The 13,822-nt window shown below is 41.8% G+C and overlaps 1 protein-coding gene across 11 annotated transcripts in view; it reads left to right on the top strand.

The window, feature by feature from the left end:
- The window catches only part of TRERF1 (transcriptional regulating factor 1), a 104,333-nt gene that overhangs the window by 30,630 nt on the left and 59,881 nt on the right, over nucleotides 1–13,822 (top strand). For 2 of the 11 annotated variants that reach the window (XM_087776511.1, XM_087776516.1), the window contains exons 3-4: nucleotides 2,650–2,707; nucleotides 2,922–3,147. The exons of 7 other annotated variants lie outside the window; for them this stretch is intronic. The gene's annotated coding sequence lies outside the window, so the exon portion shown is untranslated. The remainder of the gene's footprint in view (nucleotides 1–2,649; nucleotides 2,708–2,921; nucleotides 3,148–13,822) is intronic. 2 more of the 11 variants (XM_087776512.1, XM_087776514.1) reach the window with 2 other exon arrangements.

The following is a 13,822-nucleotide window of genomic DNA, read 5'->3' as shown; positions in this document are numbered from 1 at the left end:
TTACCCTTTGGACGGTGGCTGCCCAAGCAAGAACCAAAAACTTTGAATGGCTCTTGGCACTGTGTGGAGTAGGCAAGAATCAAAGACTTGCTTGCTGCTTAGGTTTTTTTGCAAGTGTTAGGCATTTTGTCCATTCAGACTACCCTCTTTCATGCCACTGTTGAATTGTGTTATGAATATTTTATTTAATGGCTTACTCTCTACCCAAAGGTGGTCTTGTATGTGTATAGTTGGTAAAAACCAGCTCTTCAGGTGAAAGGTCTTGCAGTGTGCATCACTATTACACAAAGCACCTCACATGCATACCTCGCTTGTTATGTAAACGAACTTCTTCACTTGCACGTGTTCAAACCGGTCTACCTATGCTCCAAGAACGGGTAATTAAAACTGCTTTCAGGACTTCTTAGAGTGTGTGCAGCCCGACCTGTGCCGGCGCCCCTCCGTGCGCAGGCGGTTCGGCTGCCATCCCATCATGTGCCCGCCACTGGCATTGCTGTGGCTGGAGGCCGTGCGGTGCCCGCCACGGCATCACCGCTGGCATGCATATGCTCTCATCAAAAAGCAGCATGGCCAGGATGGAATAGGTAGAAATGCTGGTGTTCAGGCTGGTTTGGTGTAGCGGATTCAGTCAACTGAGAAGAAGTTTATTTGTCTGGTGTCAGTGCAATGCTTGGGACTTCTTTGGCATGCCCATGGAACAGCACCTTAGTCATACTCGCTGAACTGCTAGTGTTTTCCTAAGATGTTACTCCTCATGTATTATATAGTGTATATATATTATATAGTTTAATTTTAAGTACTGTTCTTTTCTGCAAAGTGGATATTGATATACCTGTGTACTGTAACATGGGCAGCTCTTGTGGCACAGCAGCTGGCTGCTGTTGTACCATCTCTCCTAGGGCAAGCTCGCTCTCACCTTTCCTCATAAAACAACCACCAAGCAGCCTCTGTCTCTAGCAAGTTCTGCAGCTTGAGGCCACGACGCCTTCTCTCGCCACAGCTTTATTGCCAGCCCCAGGCACGTACAAATCGTGCGCCAGATCCCCAGCAATCACAGGACTGGCTTTAAAATGAGATACTGGGAGGAAGAAGTAGCACTTTCCACTGGTTCTCGTCGTTCACCTTTAGAAGAAAATATTCTGCCCTCGTTTTGTGTGATGCCTTCTCAGGGTTGAAATTAATCCTGAGCTATGAATGTGTGTATTGCTCTCCTTTCTCTGAGAGGGCTTCGTTTGTCCCTTCCCCAGCAGCCTGGGCTGGAGAAGTGCCACTGTCTCACTCCTTGTCCTCCTGCGTTGGAAGAAACGGCTGTTCTGGTCATGCTCCTTCTCAAGGCCACAGTTTTCAGGTGTCCCTTGTTCTTACAACTAGGCCTTACTGTCTTGGCATCAGTATTATTTTATTTATTTATTTTTAACCTTCTGCTCCCTTTCTGCCTTCTCTCTCCCCATTTACACCTGGGTTTCCATCCTTCCAAGACAGGCATCTTCGATCCTGCTCCAAGCATGCCCTAAGGTCCTGTCTGTGCCTCCTGTCCAGGTTTTTCCCTTGGTTGCTTATGGTTTTCATGGATAGTTCCTGACCCATTCCCTGCTGTTTCTTCTTCTTGGGGAGTACTTCTGAAGCACTCGCATGTTTCTTGCTGCTGTTGCAATTAAAGGGGTTGTTATCATGTAGTCCCATTTAAAGCAATGAGAGATGGTCCAGTCTCTGCAGGGAGTAGTCTTGGTTTAATCCTAGCCATGGTGACTTCCTTGTAATGGCTGGCTTTTGGCATCCATCCTATTGATTATGTGATGGGGTCAAATAAAAAAAAATGAATAATAGCTCTTTTAATATGCCTGAAGCCTAATGATGAAATTATGAGACTTGGCGAGCTTGCAGCGATGTTGATAGGTGCCAGACCTCTCGCCCAATATTTTCTTTTCCTTCCCCCATATTTCCCTCTGCGTTTATCTTGCTTCCTTCCAAGGAATCTGGGGCCCTTGTGAACTGCAAGTCGAGTTCTACATGAGGTCTGCCCGATAGCTCAGATCATAAATATAAAATTGTTCTATGAGGCCTAATCTATTTTCAGAGGTATGTTTATGAGATAAAAATTACTTTGATCACTTGTGTCATTTTTGGAAGGAAATGACAAGGAAGTAACTGTTATCAGGCCTTTTTTCACCCACTGTTAGCTTAGACCTGACAAATTTCAGCTCCAAGGTCACTTGCCTTAACAGTTCCAAACTAGGTTGCCAATTAATATTGATTATCTGAAAAACAGTAGGTTGATGTATATTCTATTATTAATAGCTGTTAATGCACTTTATAATAGCAATCTGTTTTGCAAACACTTTCTGGTTGTTCTTTTTTAATGAGTCTTGGCAGTGAAAACCCCAGTTTAACACATGCAGAACTACGGTAACTCATTCAAGTATTTGTGGTTTTTTGCATTTTGGGTGTGTTTTTGTTGTTTTTTTACTGGGAATAACACTTGATTTGGGGACCAAATTGAGACAAAGTCAGAGAATGATGTCTGGCTAAACTGGTGCATTGTGGTTTCTTCTTGTGTTAGTGCACATCAGTGCAAAATTCTTGCATCACTGCTAGATGAGTTTTAATAACTTCCTTTGACATTGCCTGTGAATATTTTTGTCTCCACAGAAGCCATCTTAGAAAATCTTTCAAAATAAGAAAGCTAATTTGAATAAAACAGTAACAGGTAATTTGAGTTCCTTTTCTTGTGCTGTTTAGCTGTTTTGTCACAATATGTGGAAAGTACCTGGAACACACAGGGAGAAAAATGGGAAATCTCTCATGCATAAGGAAAAGCCTCTAGACAACAAGGGGGGGGGGGGGGGGGGGGGGGGGGAGAAAATATCTACGTAAATGTAGACATCAAGGTAAATGCTTCTTCCTTTTCTTTTTTCTTCCAGAAAATTTGAATTGAATATTTGCACAATCTGATGTTGCAAGTTGTAAATGCTTAATTCTTCTAAAAGAATAAATTACTTCAGTGCCTGAATGTGTAGATAACTGTCAGCTTCAAAGGATCAAGTGAGTTGGAAGGAATGTCTGGAGAACTCGGTATAGGCAGATACCAGGTGGAATATAGAAAGCAGGGGAATGAATACATTCAACTAATACAACAGAGGCTTAGGTGTAAGTTTATATATAAATTAAGACTAATCGTGTTACAAAAAGTGAATTTCTGTGGTTCTGCTTTTAATGTAAAGGTGGAATACTCACTTCCCTCTCCCCATCTCTGTCACACTGGGTTTCCCAAGGTGCTTGTTGTAAGTGCTGCTTATATAAAAATTGAGATGGAAAATTTAACCTATTTAATAATTTTCAAACTACCCTTACGAAAAAAGGCCACCTTTTTCTGTGGAATATCCTCATAGTGAGCTGGCTGGTTCTGTAAGATGTATGTAACTTTGCACTCTTGACAAAGCAATTAAGAGAAACTGAAATCGGTACTGTAAAATGTACATTAAAGCCATACAGCTAAGATGGAAAGAGCCATTTCAGCTTTTGCTTGAGAAGTGAACTGATCTGAAGTTCCCCTCGGAGTATGTAAAGCACAAACAACAAGATGGGGTGTAGTTTAGCACTGCAGTCTCTGGGGTGCATGTTGCCCATCTTTCAACCCACCCCAGTCAGTGAGCCAATGCAGGGTACTAAACCCAGCAAAACTACTAGCTCTGACTTCACCTTAGGTTTATTTTTCTGACCCAAGTTCTCTGGGCTCCAATGGACACACAGGCGCAAGGGGGGTGTCAGGGCAGACCCTGGGGGTTGCAGCTGCCCCTTTGGGGTGGGCGCCTGGTAGAGCAGGTCAGCAGGGAGATATGGGCATGGCTGCTGCTCATCACTGAGCCTACCGCCCTGGCTGGACGCACCCTTCTTTCTTCCTTCTCTGATGTTGGTGGTATGACTGGAGCTCGGAGGCATGGTGTGGGGAGCGGGTGACTCTCTACCTGGTGAGTGTGCAGGGTACCAGCTCTGTGGCTGCGGGGCGGCCGCCCATTTCAGTGCTTGAAAATAGCGCTGGCAGCCAGGAACTTCTAACTGCAGCTCTGCTAATGACTAGTGTTGTGGTTTTGGGCAACTCCCTTGGTCGCCTTTGAGTCAGCTCCCCTGTCAGTAAAAAGGGGATGATGCTCCTTGGTAACTTACTGTTGAAATGATTAATTATTGTGCTTCAGATGTCAAGGTCCTGCCATGTATTGTTACCATTGGTATGGAGAGGCCTCTCAGCTTTTGTTGAGAAACCCTGGCTCCAAGAACACAGGTTGTGGGGGCTGTTTTGTTTTTTTTCCTGTTAACTTATGAAACAGATCAGATTGACTCTCGGTACCAAAGTGCTAACCACCACTACCAACCATTTGAGTCTTGCCCCCCTCTCCTCCCCTTTTCTTTCCTCTCTGCAACTCCCTTCTTGACTGTCCACTCTTCATATCAAACCTTTCCTAAATGAATTAAAGACAGGGTGCCAGATAGAGTTAAAAGGGAAATTTTAGTTGAGGCTGTAGGTGAAATCCTAGCAGTGAGGCTAATGGTTTGCTGCTGGTGTAGCGAGATAGAGAAATGTTCTGCTTTTTTCTCTGAAACCCATTCCGCATGGAGGCTGTACAGTTTCCAGGCTGTGGCTTGGTTGCCAACCTGAGACATGCCAGTAACTTGCTGTTTTTGTTTTGTTTTTTAAAAAAGTAGTCTAAAAATAATGTCAGGGGGAGCCCAGTGAGTGAAAAGTCGCAAAATTCACATATGAGATTAAACTTAAAACCCCCCAGATGATTTAAATCAGAGGCAGATATTAGTTAAGGTACCCAGGCAGAGCTCTGAGAACAGCAGAAGCTTGTTTGCTGTTCATCTCCCTTAAAAAATGTGCTCTCTGGGTTCATGATTGACCCCCAGCTTGTGGGTGGTAATGTCCTCCTCCTGTTGAAAGAGCTGATGTGTTAAGGAGCTGAGGGCTCTCCCTAGTCCATCCGTTTGGGTGGTGGGGTTGTATGGGGCAGGCAGCTGTCAGCGTTCCTGCTGGGTGGGTGCCCATCTGCAGCCCAAGCAGCAAAGTCAACTGTGACTCTTGTTCACTCTCTGGTTGTCCTCTTGATGCTCAGCCAGTGTGCCTTGAAATTACAGGGGCTACTCATGACTTGTGGACTTCATAAACTCCAAGGAATGGGCTTTAGTATTAGAAAACGTATTCTTTGAAATACATTCATAGACTTCTGTCCCCAGAATGAGCCTCCGGTATCTGTTCATCCTGTCTCACTAGCGCAGGTCATGAACTCTCACTTGGTAATTTCTACAGTGAGTCCATAACTTCTGTTGTTACTTTACAGAGAGCCCACTCCTGGCTGTAAATGACAGAAGGAGACATGTCCCAGTTGTAAATTACAATAATTTTCCTCCGGAAGAATTTTAGTCAATTCTTTTCTCTACTATAGAAATTCTTATGTGTTTTGTTCACAGTTGCACTAGTAGTATGGAAAACTTTTTTGTTTCTCCTTATCCATGGCAGGATGTAATGTAGTGCATTGCCCGGGTGTTTTTGTTTAATACAAGTTGCTATGAGTTTAAAAGTGGAGAGAGGAAGATCTGGATATCATAAGCTTTGGTCCTCAGATCTGCCATGAGTGATTCTACTTGGAAGTCACTTCACGTTCCTCATTTAGCCACACAAAAATTTGTGTCTCCAGCACCAATTAACAGTAGCTAGAGCAGCAGAACGGTGCATCGCAATCTGCCCTGGAACTCTGGGAATAGCCTTGAATACCCTGAACTGAGGCTGTGGAGCACTTTGAAGACAAATGAACTTTGATTTTAATATTCTGAGGGTGCATAGGGAGCAGCTGGTGCTTCTGAAGAGATGTGATCCAAGAGCCATACTGGTTGGGGTTACCTAAATGCAGAGGTCTGTATTTCTGAATGGATAGCATTGCTGCACAGTGGGGGAGAGGTGAACGCCAGAGGAATTGTACAGGGTTTTAGTCAGCTGGGTAAGACAGAAAGTGGTTCTTGTGGATACTGCATTTTGCAAGCGTGCTGTCGATGAGTTTCTGAGCGTACTACACATCATATCAATCAACTGTAATTAGGTATAGTCAGGCAGAGGAGATTAATACTGAACTCTTCAAAACTTTTTCCTCTGCCTGGCAGCATCTTTTTGGGGCCTAGTTTTGGCTAATGGATTCTTTATCTTGGTAGAGACGTTTAGCTGTTTTGTCGGTAAGTCACTGATAACCATTATCCTCTTTGATAAGCCAAATATGCAGACTTCTAAAACTCTCAATATAAGATCTATTTTTCTGAATCTTTAGTTGTTCTTGTGGTATTTTCTTTTCTGAAGTGAATAGACCAGAAAAGCATGTTGGCCTTGCCGTTATTGTTCTTTAGATACAAAATAATGTTCTTATCCGTCCAGAGGCTATGTTTCCTTGCTTAGCTGCAGATTTGTGCAGGAAGTTTAGCGTCTAGATTGTGTCTGCCGTGACCCCCAGTCTTTTTTACAGGATCATTGCCTTCCCGAATGCAATTCCCCAAGGGTAACTCTCGCGGTTCTTTTTTTATTCCTAGGAGTTTGTAACTTTGTGTTATTGCTGTATTAAAACCAGCTGTTGTGCAGATAAACTATACCTAGCAAAAAATATACTTTACCAGAAAGTAACCTGATTCGGTTTTTGCTTACCGTTGCTCCAGGTTTCATGTTCTGTGCAGATGACAAGAAGCGATTTCATATTTTCTTTCAAATCCCTGGTAATGGCAATGGACAGCATCCCATCAGGCCCCCAAAATACCAAAGAAAAAAATATGAGAGGAAGTGGGGTACATGGTGTCATTAGAGATAACACAGGATTTTGAATCCCTAAGTTGAACTTCTTGTACTTTGCAATTTGGGTTTGTGTGAACATAATTACAGCTTTGAATTCTTTCTTTTAAGTATTGAATGTATGTGGGGGAGTAGTTGTTTTGTTTTTGCTAAGTAGCATTTTTCTAGAGAATTGTATTCATACCACTTGTGTTCTTTTTTGAAGGTAAAATTTAATGTTGATACTTTTTTTGGTCTAGTTCTTATATGAGATTAAGTACCAGACAGTAGCACATTTACCATCAACTAATAGTCAAAAGGTACAGTCTTGCAAAGACTTGGCTAAAACTAAACGAATAGTTCTCGATTTCCTGTGGGTGGGTTTTTTTGCGTGTGTGCACTGCTTACCAATAAGGAATACAGCGACTTTCCTATTCCGAGATAGCTATGTTGCCAACTTTTATACTGTTGAAGTAATTTTGTTAAACAGGAGGAGGAAAGAAAGTTCATAAATTGTCAAAAGGAATTTGTCCACAAAGTGTGCCAACAGGGTTGGGTCTGTTTTTCCTCCTCCATTTTATCAGGAGGGAAAAAAGCTTGTTGCTTTAGTACTTCATTAGCCTTTTGCTTTCAGATGCTGAGCCTTAACAGTATGCTGCTTTGATGATTTATTATAGCAGTTGCCTGTGAGTATAGTATTCGAACACACCTCTTGGAGATTAAAAAGGTCAAGACCTTTACTTCCGTAGATGTGTTGTACACAGCCGCATTTTATGCATCTCACTCTGCCCATTTCTGAAGTGACTCGAGTAATCTGTTAGGGCAGTGTGGGAAGCCTGTGGGAACTGGAGTAATGGTACCCTCCCACCAAAGCCATCTTCAGATGGTCAGGGAATACTCTACGTTTGGTCTGTCGTAAGTTCAGATGAATTTTAACTCTAATAAATAGTAGTGGTGTCACTCTGATCCTGTGCATTGCTAGTTTGAAAACTTGAGTGTTTTTCGAACAATTGTATGCTTTTTCTTAAACAAAGGAAAAGCGTACGCTCTCTGGCCCTTCTCCTAGTCTGTGCTATTAAAAACAGAGGCAAATGAGTAGATTTGACTGCGTCCCACTTAAACTTCCTCTGGATTTCTTGAATAGACAACTTGGAAGAAAAAATTATCTCCTATCCTTTTCCTCTCTGCTTTCTTCTGCTGGCTTTCAGCTTAAAATATCATCACCTTTTGTAGCCTTAAGAGGGGGTGATGACCAAGTCTCCTCTAGAAGTGTTCTCTGAAGTTGAACTAGTTACACCATCAGTCCCACTAACAAAACTCCATTGAAGCAGAGCTTTTTGACACAGTGCTAGGAGGATATCCAACAAGCTTTTACTGATTGAAAAACATGAAAAATGTGCTTGGGATGTACCTGTGCAGCTTGCTGTGTAACTTTTTTCTTTGATCTTTTGAAGGGACCATGCTGCCTAGAAAACTTCCTATTTCTACCAAGAGAGGCTGTTGGCCAGCCATCGAGGGGTGCCTGCATTATCTCTCTAGCAATTGATAAATGCGTGCTCCATGTGTCACTCACTTGGAGAGACCAGCTGTTGTTCCTCAGTTCTGGTCGGAGCCAGATGAGGGTGTGTTCTTATTTCTCCAGTTTCCAGACATGGTGTGAGGGAACGAAAGGGATGAGATGGCATGTTCTGAATACCCTAGCGGAGTCTTGAGATGCTTTGTGGCTCTGACTACTTGAGACACGAAAGGAGGTAAAAACTGTTGTTTAATTTAGATTTCAGCAGGTCCTTAACGGTCATCTGTAGGATAATCTGAAGTTTGTTCAGTGGTTTCTGGTGAGACCTGTTATTGCATGAGGTTTGAGTAAAAGTAGCAATGGCCACTGTTTAGCAAAACCATAGCTGACAGTGGTTAATGACAAGGTATTCTCTTGCATTATTAAAGTACCTTCATTAAAACAAAAAGAGGGCTGTGTGTCCAGATGTCATGTTGATGGATCCTGGTGCAAGAATCAAAACAAGTAATGCTCTTTAAGCACTAGTGAGTTGCATACAGTTAGGAGCTCCCATGCTATCTGTCATGCAAGACAAGTTCACATTTGCTTAGCCTGCCTTCTTTTCATACATGATTTTGGTTTTCACTGCTGATTAAATTTGAGATTATTATTCCCTTATATTTTCAGGTGTTGTTGTAATATTAAAGTGTTAATCCTTTTCTGGTTGCTTTTTCTGTTTCGTATATGTTTATATTTACTTCTTATTAAAGAAATGCTATTACACAATTACATAAAATTGTATCTGAAGAATAGTTGAAAGAGAGAGAGAGAGACTGACCTTCTTTGTTCTTTTTCTCCTGTTTAAAACAAATTGAGCCTTATGCGATATTTTACTAGCAGTCTCTTATTTATCCAGGGAAATTAGTCTTAAAGACCAGACCCTGAGAGTATTCTTTTCATTTGGAAGGGGTTAATGTCAGCTTTTCACGTTCAGCCAGTGTGGCTGGTGTCTGGGACACAGAAGCGCAGCCATACAGGTTGCTGTTGGTGGGAATGTTGTTTGTGTAAGTAGTTTCCCTAGCAGGTGATGAACTTCTTCCGTAATGATTTAATTACTTAATCTCAGGAAATCCTTGGGGGGGAAAAAAGGTGTCTGGGAAGTTCTGCCAGAGACTTACATAGGTGTGGTAATAGGGGAGGGAAGGGATGACTTCTTGTGAAGTTAGATGCGGGGCAGGAAGTGCTGGAGCAAGCGTTGGCCAGAAATGCTGAAATACAGAATGAATTTGGGGAGGCGGGACATGAGTTCTTCTGGTGGTTAGCCCAACAGCAAGTTACTTTAGCCTGAGCGTGCCTCTGAGTTTCCACCTGTGTGAGATGAATTATAATCTGTGCCTCTGAAGTACTGTGAAGGTGCTAAATTAATGCTTTCAGTGGAAGATCACAGGATGCTTTGAATAAAGCTTTACAAAGTGCACAGTGTTCTTCCACACAAACTATTTGGTATTAATAGTATCTCTTAAATGACAAGGAAAATGCAATGTGCGAGATTTGTGAAGCTGGAGAAGCTTTTGCTCGTTATTTTGAAAGAGCTGGAAAGTGCCGATGGAGAAGGGAGGATTGAAATGTAGGTATGGAGGAAAAAATCCCATAGACTGTCATCATGGATGTGGTTTTGAAATCCTTCATCTTGTTGCCTCGTGTCTGTAAATCAGCTTTGTAGGTGGCTGAGCGTTTCTGAGCAGGGTGAGAGGGAAGAGTGTTCACCAATGCAGAGCAATGCACGGCAGAGGAAGCTGCTGCTCAGACTCTTCAGTTGAAGAAAATGTGACAAACCAGGAACTGCTATAGTCCTTTTCTTAAATAGGAAATACATGCAACCACAAAAGACAAGCGCAGAGCTAAGTGACTGGCTGGAACCTATATTAGAAATCTGAAGTTACAAGAAACGGTCTCTCGGCCTACTTTGCCGTTTGGATCATACTTCAAAAGCTGAAACAAAGGCCAATGTGCAACCTGCCAGCAGAATAACAATGAGTGGCATTTTAAGCTGCGTGCCCACGGTAGGGTTGTCCTTTTCAAGTGATGCCTTTATCTTCTCTGCTCGGTGTCACTGAGACGCAGGCGCTCTTCATAGTTGGGGGGGAATCTTTGCTGTCCTGTCTGAGCTGTCCCCAGCTTCGGAGTGTCTCTGTCTCCCTTGCCCAAGCTCCGCTTCTCCTCTGCCACAGGCTTGATGTGGGCGTGCAAAAATCGCTTGGTTCGCTTGAAGCCAGCTCACAGAGGATGGGAAAGGTTCACATCGTCTCGGATGGCTGGAGCTTCTTGCTGTATTTCAGTTATTTTAGTTGGTAACAGTGAGGTGTGAACTTCCTGTGGGCAGGTGAGAAGTGAAAGCCCTGCCTCTCCCTTGCCTGGGATACTAGCACGCTCAGAAATGAGGAAACTGCTACCCTTTAATTTTGTGATGGAGGTCAAAACACCCAAAAAAGACTCCAAACCTCTCTTATTCAGAGAAGCGAGTCCTCAGCTCGGCTATTTAGGAATGGCTACAGGATGATCGGGGTGTTCTTCTGGTGGTCAAGTTGTCTGTCCTTTGCTAGTTCTGACCAGTGAAACATTTTATTTTTAAATGAGCTCTGGTAGATATGTTCTTAACTAAATCAGTTAAATATTCTAGGGAAGGCTTTGTGGCTAGTAATTAATTCTGGTAATTAATTCTGCTGTTGAACTAGGGTTCCACAAATGGCTGCACTGGCTTTACTTAAGCAATGCTAACCTGAGGAGATGTGTTGAAACTTTTTTTGACCTTTGTTAAAAAGTTAAAGCTCTATTAAACTTTAGCCTAGGAAAAGAACACCTTTAGGTCTACATTATGGTGTTTCCGTCCCCTAAATAAATCCACATCGGCAAAGCACCACTGGCTACTTGGGTCTGGCGTCCGACCCCTGCTTTTTAAGGGAATCCTCTCATACAGACTGTGGCATCTGCTGACATCCAGCTCTGTTGCGACGATGGGTTCGGACTCTTCTGCCCCTGCTCCTCCTTACGCGTGCTACTTTTCCAGCATGCCATTGCAGTGCTGGTGCCATTTGCCTAAAAGATAAAGTTCTCTTACTCTAGCAAAGTAAAGTAATACAACTAAATTGGTACTTTTGTCTATAAATATTACTGCTGTTTAATAATGATAGGAATTCTCCTTTTGAGCTGAAAGCACAAGAAGCACTATGTTCTGACAAGTTGTTCTGACTCAACTTCGACCATAGTTTTTTTTTAATAGTCATTAAATGCTTTATTGCATATAAAAAACAAAAACATTTTTGTATTGGAAGAATGAGTATCTGATATGACAGCACAGAGCAAAAGTTTATTATGCATATGCAGTTGAAATAAGTTAACTTGTTTAAACTGTATTGTAGACACAGTGCTCCTGCATTTGAAAAAGTTTCATGACTCCATATAACCATATCAACATGTTTCCATAATTAATTTCCAGCCTACAATTGTATTATCTTTTGTCTAATGGAACATCATCATATTAAGTAAACTAATAACCGTAATGTTAATGTTGCTGATGCTTTATTAGATACTACATTAAAAAAAAAAAAAAAGAAAACAACAAACTGCAATCCTGCGTTCACTTAACCAGGATATGTTTTAACTCATGAAGCTTTTCTGTGAGGGGAAAGTTACATTTAAAAATACTGTATCCAGTGCTCAAAATGGACCAGTATACAACGGTATGCCATACCATTGCTTGTGAGGGCATTAAATATACACCCGTTGCTTGTGAGGGCATTAAATATACACCCAGTGCTCTTCAGCACTTTTCTGCAAAGAGGAACACATTTTATACTGGAACTTCTGTCGCATTTATATATGTCTACGTGTATGAAACAAATAGAGAAATGATGGCAGTGAGTATAAATGGGTGATGAGGCAATGTGATTATTTGGAAAGGAAAGGGAGAAGTAACTATAAGCCTTTAGTTGGTAGAACTGAGAGAACTTTATTTCAAGATCACTGATAACTATACTGACAAAGTTATTTCTTCTTAAATTTGAAAGTGCCACCAAAAATCAGGAGTATGGCAAATAATGACATGTCCTTTGTCACACAGGGGATTAATTTCCTTTTGGTATGGACTTGCTTGAGTTGTATGAATGTTAGCCCAGACCAGTCCATCGCTGTATGTTATGCAGAGGGCAGGGCTTGCTACATCCTGGAGAGCAGTTTACATTCGAAGGGACCTGGGGTGATGGTAAAAAGCTAACAAAATACAGAGTCCTTGCACCGCTGCTAAAAGAATGGATACGGTCTTTGGATGCAAAAGCCAAACATGTCCTGTGGACGTATATAGTATTTTAATCAGTGTGTGATGGCACAGGATCATTACTGGAGTACGGAGTCCAGTTCTTACGTGCCTGCTTTAGGAAAAAAATGCTTTAAAAAGGAAAAAAAGGCTTTAGAGAGCTGAGAGATCAGTTACAGTTGGAAAACCTGTTTTACCATTAGATTTTACTTATTTATTTATTTATTTAAATAAAAAGCCTAGCATGCTTACTTTAAGTGAAGTGGCTGAGTTGTATTTTGCAAATATCAATGGAGGAAAGAAAATACAAAGCTCTTCAGTTTAGGAGGAGGAGGTGTAATGAAATTGAATGGCTGAAAGGTGAAACCAGATGAATCTAGGCTAGTTGTAACACACAAGTTATTAAATAGGATAAATGACTCACTGAAGTGACTTCCTTTGGATGTGATGGATTCTTGATCACTTGCTTGTGAGTTAGAACTATATGTTTTTAGCAAGGGAGACTATTGCTGATATGTATATGTTCTGGACTTTCACAGGTACTATATCTGCACGTAGGTCTGTGGCACACCACAGGCAGGTGATCACAATGATCTGTTCTGCTTTCTGGGACTCAGAGGTGGATAGAGACCACCTGATGCTGTGAAATGATGTACCAGCTAAGTCTGGCGTTTGTGCTCGTATTGATTCTCAGTACCATCTCTAGTAGGCTGGTGAGGTTTTCTGTTTTGTTGTTTCTTTCCTCTCTTTGACAAATCTGCTGCGTTTTGATTCATGACTCAAAAGGGAGAAAACAGAATTTAAGTCCTGCCTACCCATCCGTGTGGAGGGGGGCATCTGTAGTTAGAGCAGGGAGAGTTCTGAGGGGCTTTTGTTTGGGTTTTTTTCAGTAGTTGGGGGTTGGTTGTGTTTTGTTCTTTTCTTTCTTTTTTTTTTTTTTTTTTTAGGAAGATGAAAAGAGTCAGACAAATGAAGTTTTGCATCCATGCAGGTATCCTGCTGGAGTAAAGAACAGTACAAGTAGAATAGAGAGGAAGATGAATTTATGATCGAGGGTTTTATGCAATTTTTGCTTGGTCTTTTGAGGAAATAGGTGAATTTGTATGGGTCATGGAGAATGAAAAGCTAATGCACTAGGGACCCTCCACTGTTAGGTATGTTTTCCAGATTCATTCCATATCAGTAGCAAATGGATTTTTTTTTTTGTCTGGTG

The sequence above is a fragment of the Nipponia nippon genome, unplaced genomic scaffold (genome assembly GCF_047370975.1).
Source record: "Nipponia nippon isolate SJK-2023a ecotype South Korea unplaced genomic scaffold, ASM4737097v1 scaffold_4, whole genome shotgun sequence".
Classification (NCBI taxonomy): domain Eukaryota; kingdom Metazoa; phylum Chordata; class Aves; order Pelecaniformes; family Threskiornithidae; genus Nipponia; species Nipponia nippon.
Note: the sequence above shows the minus strand (reverse complement) of the source record. Positions and strands in the feature narration are given on the sequence as shown.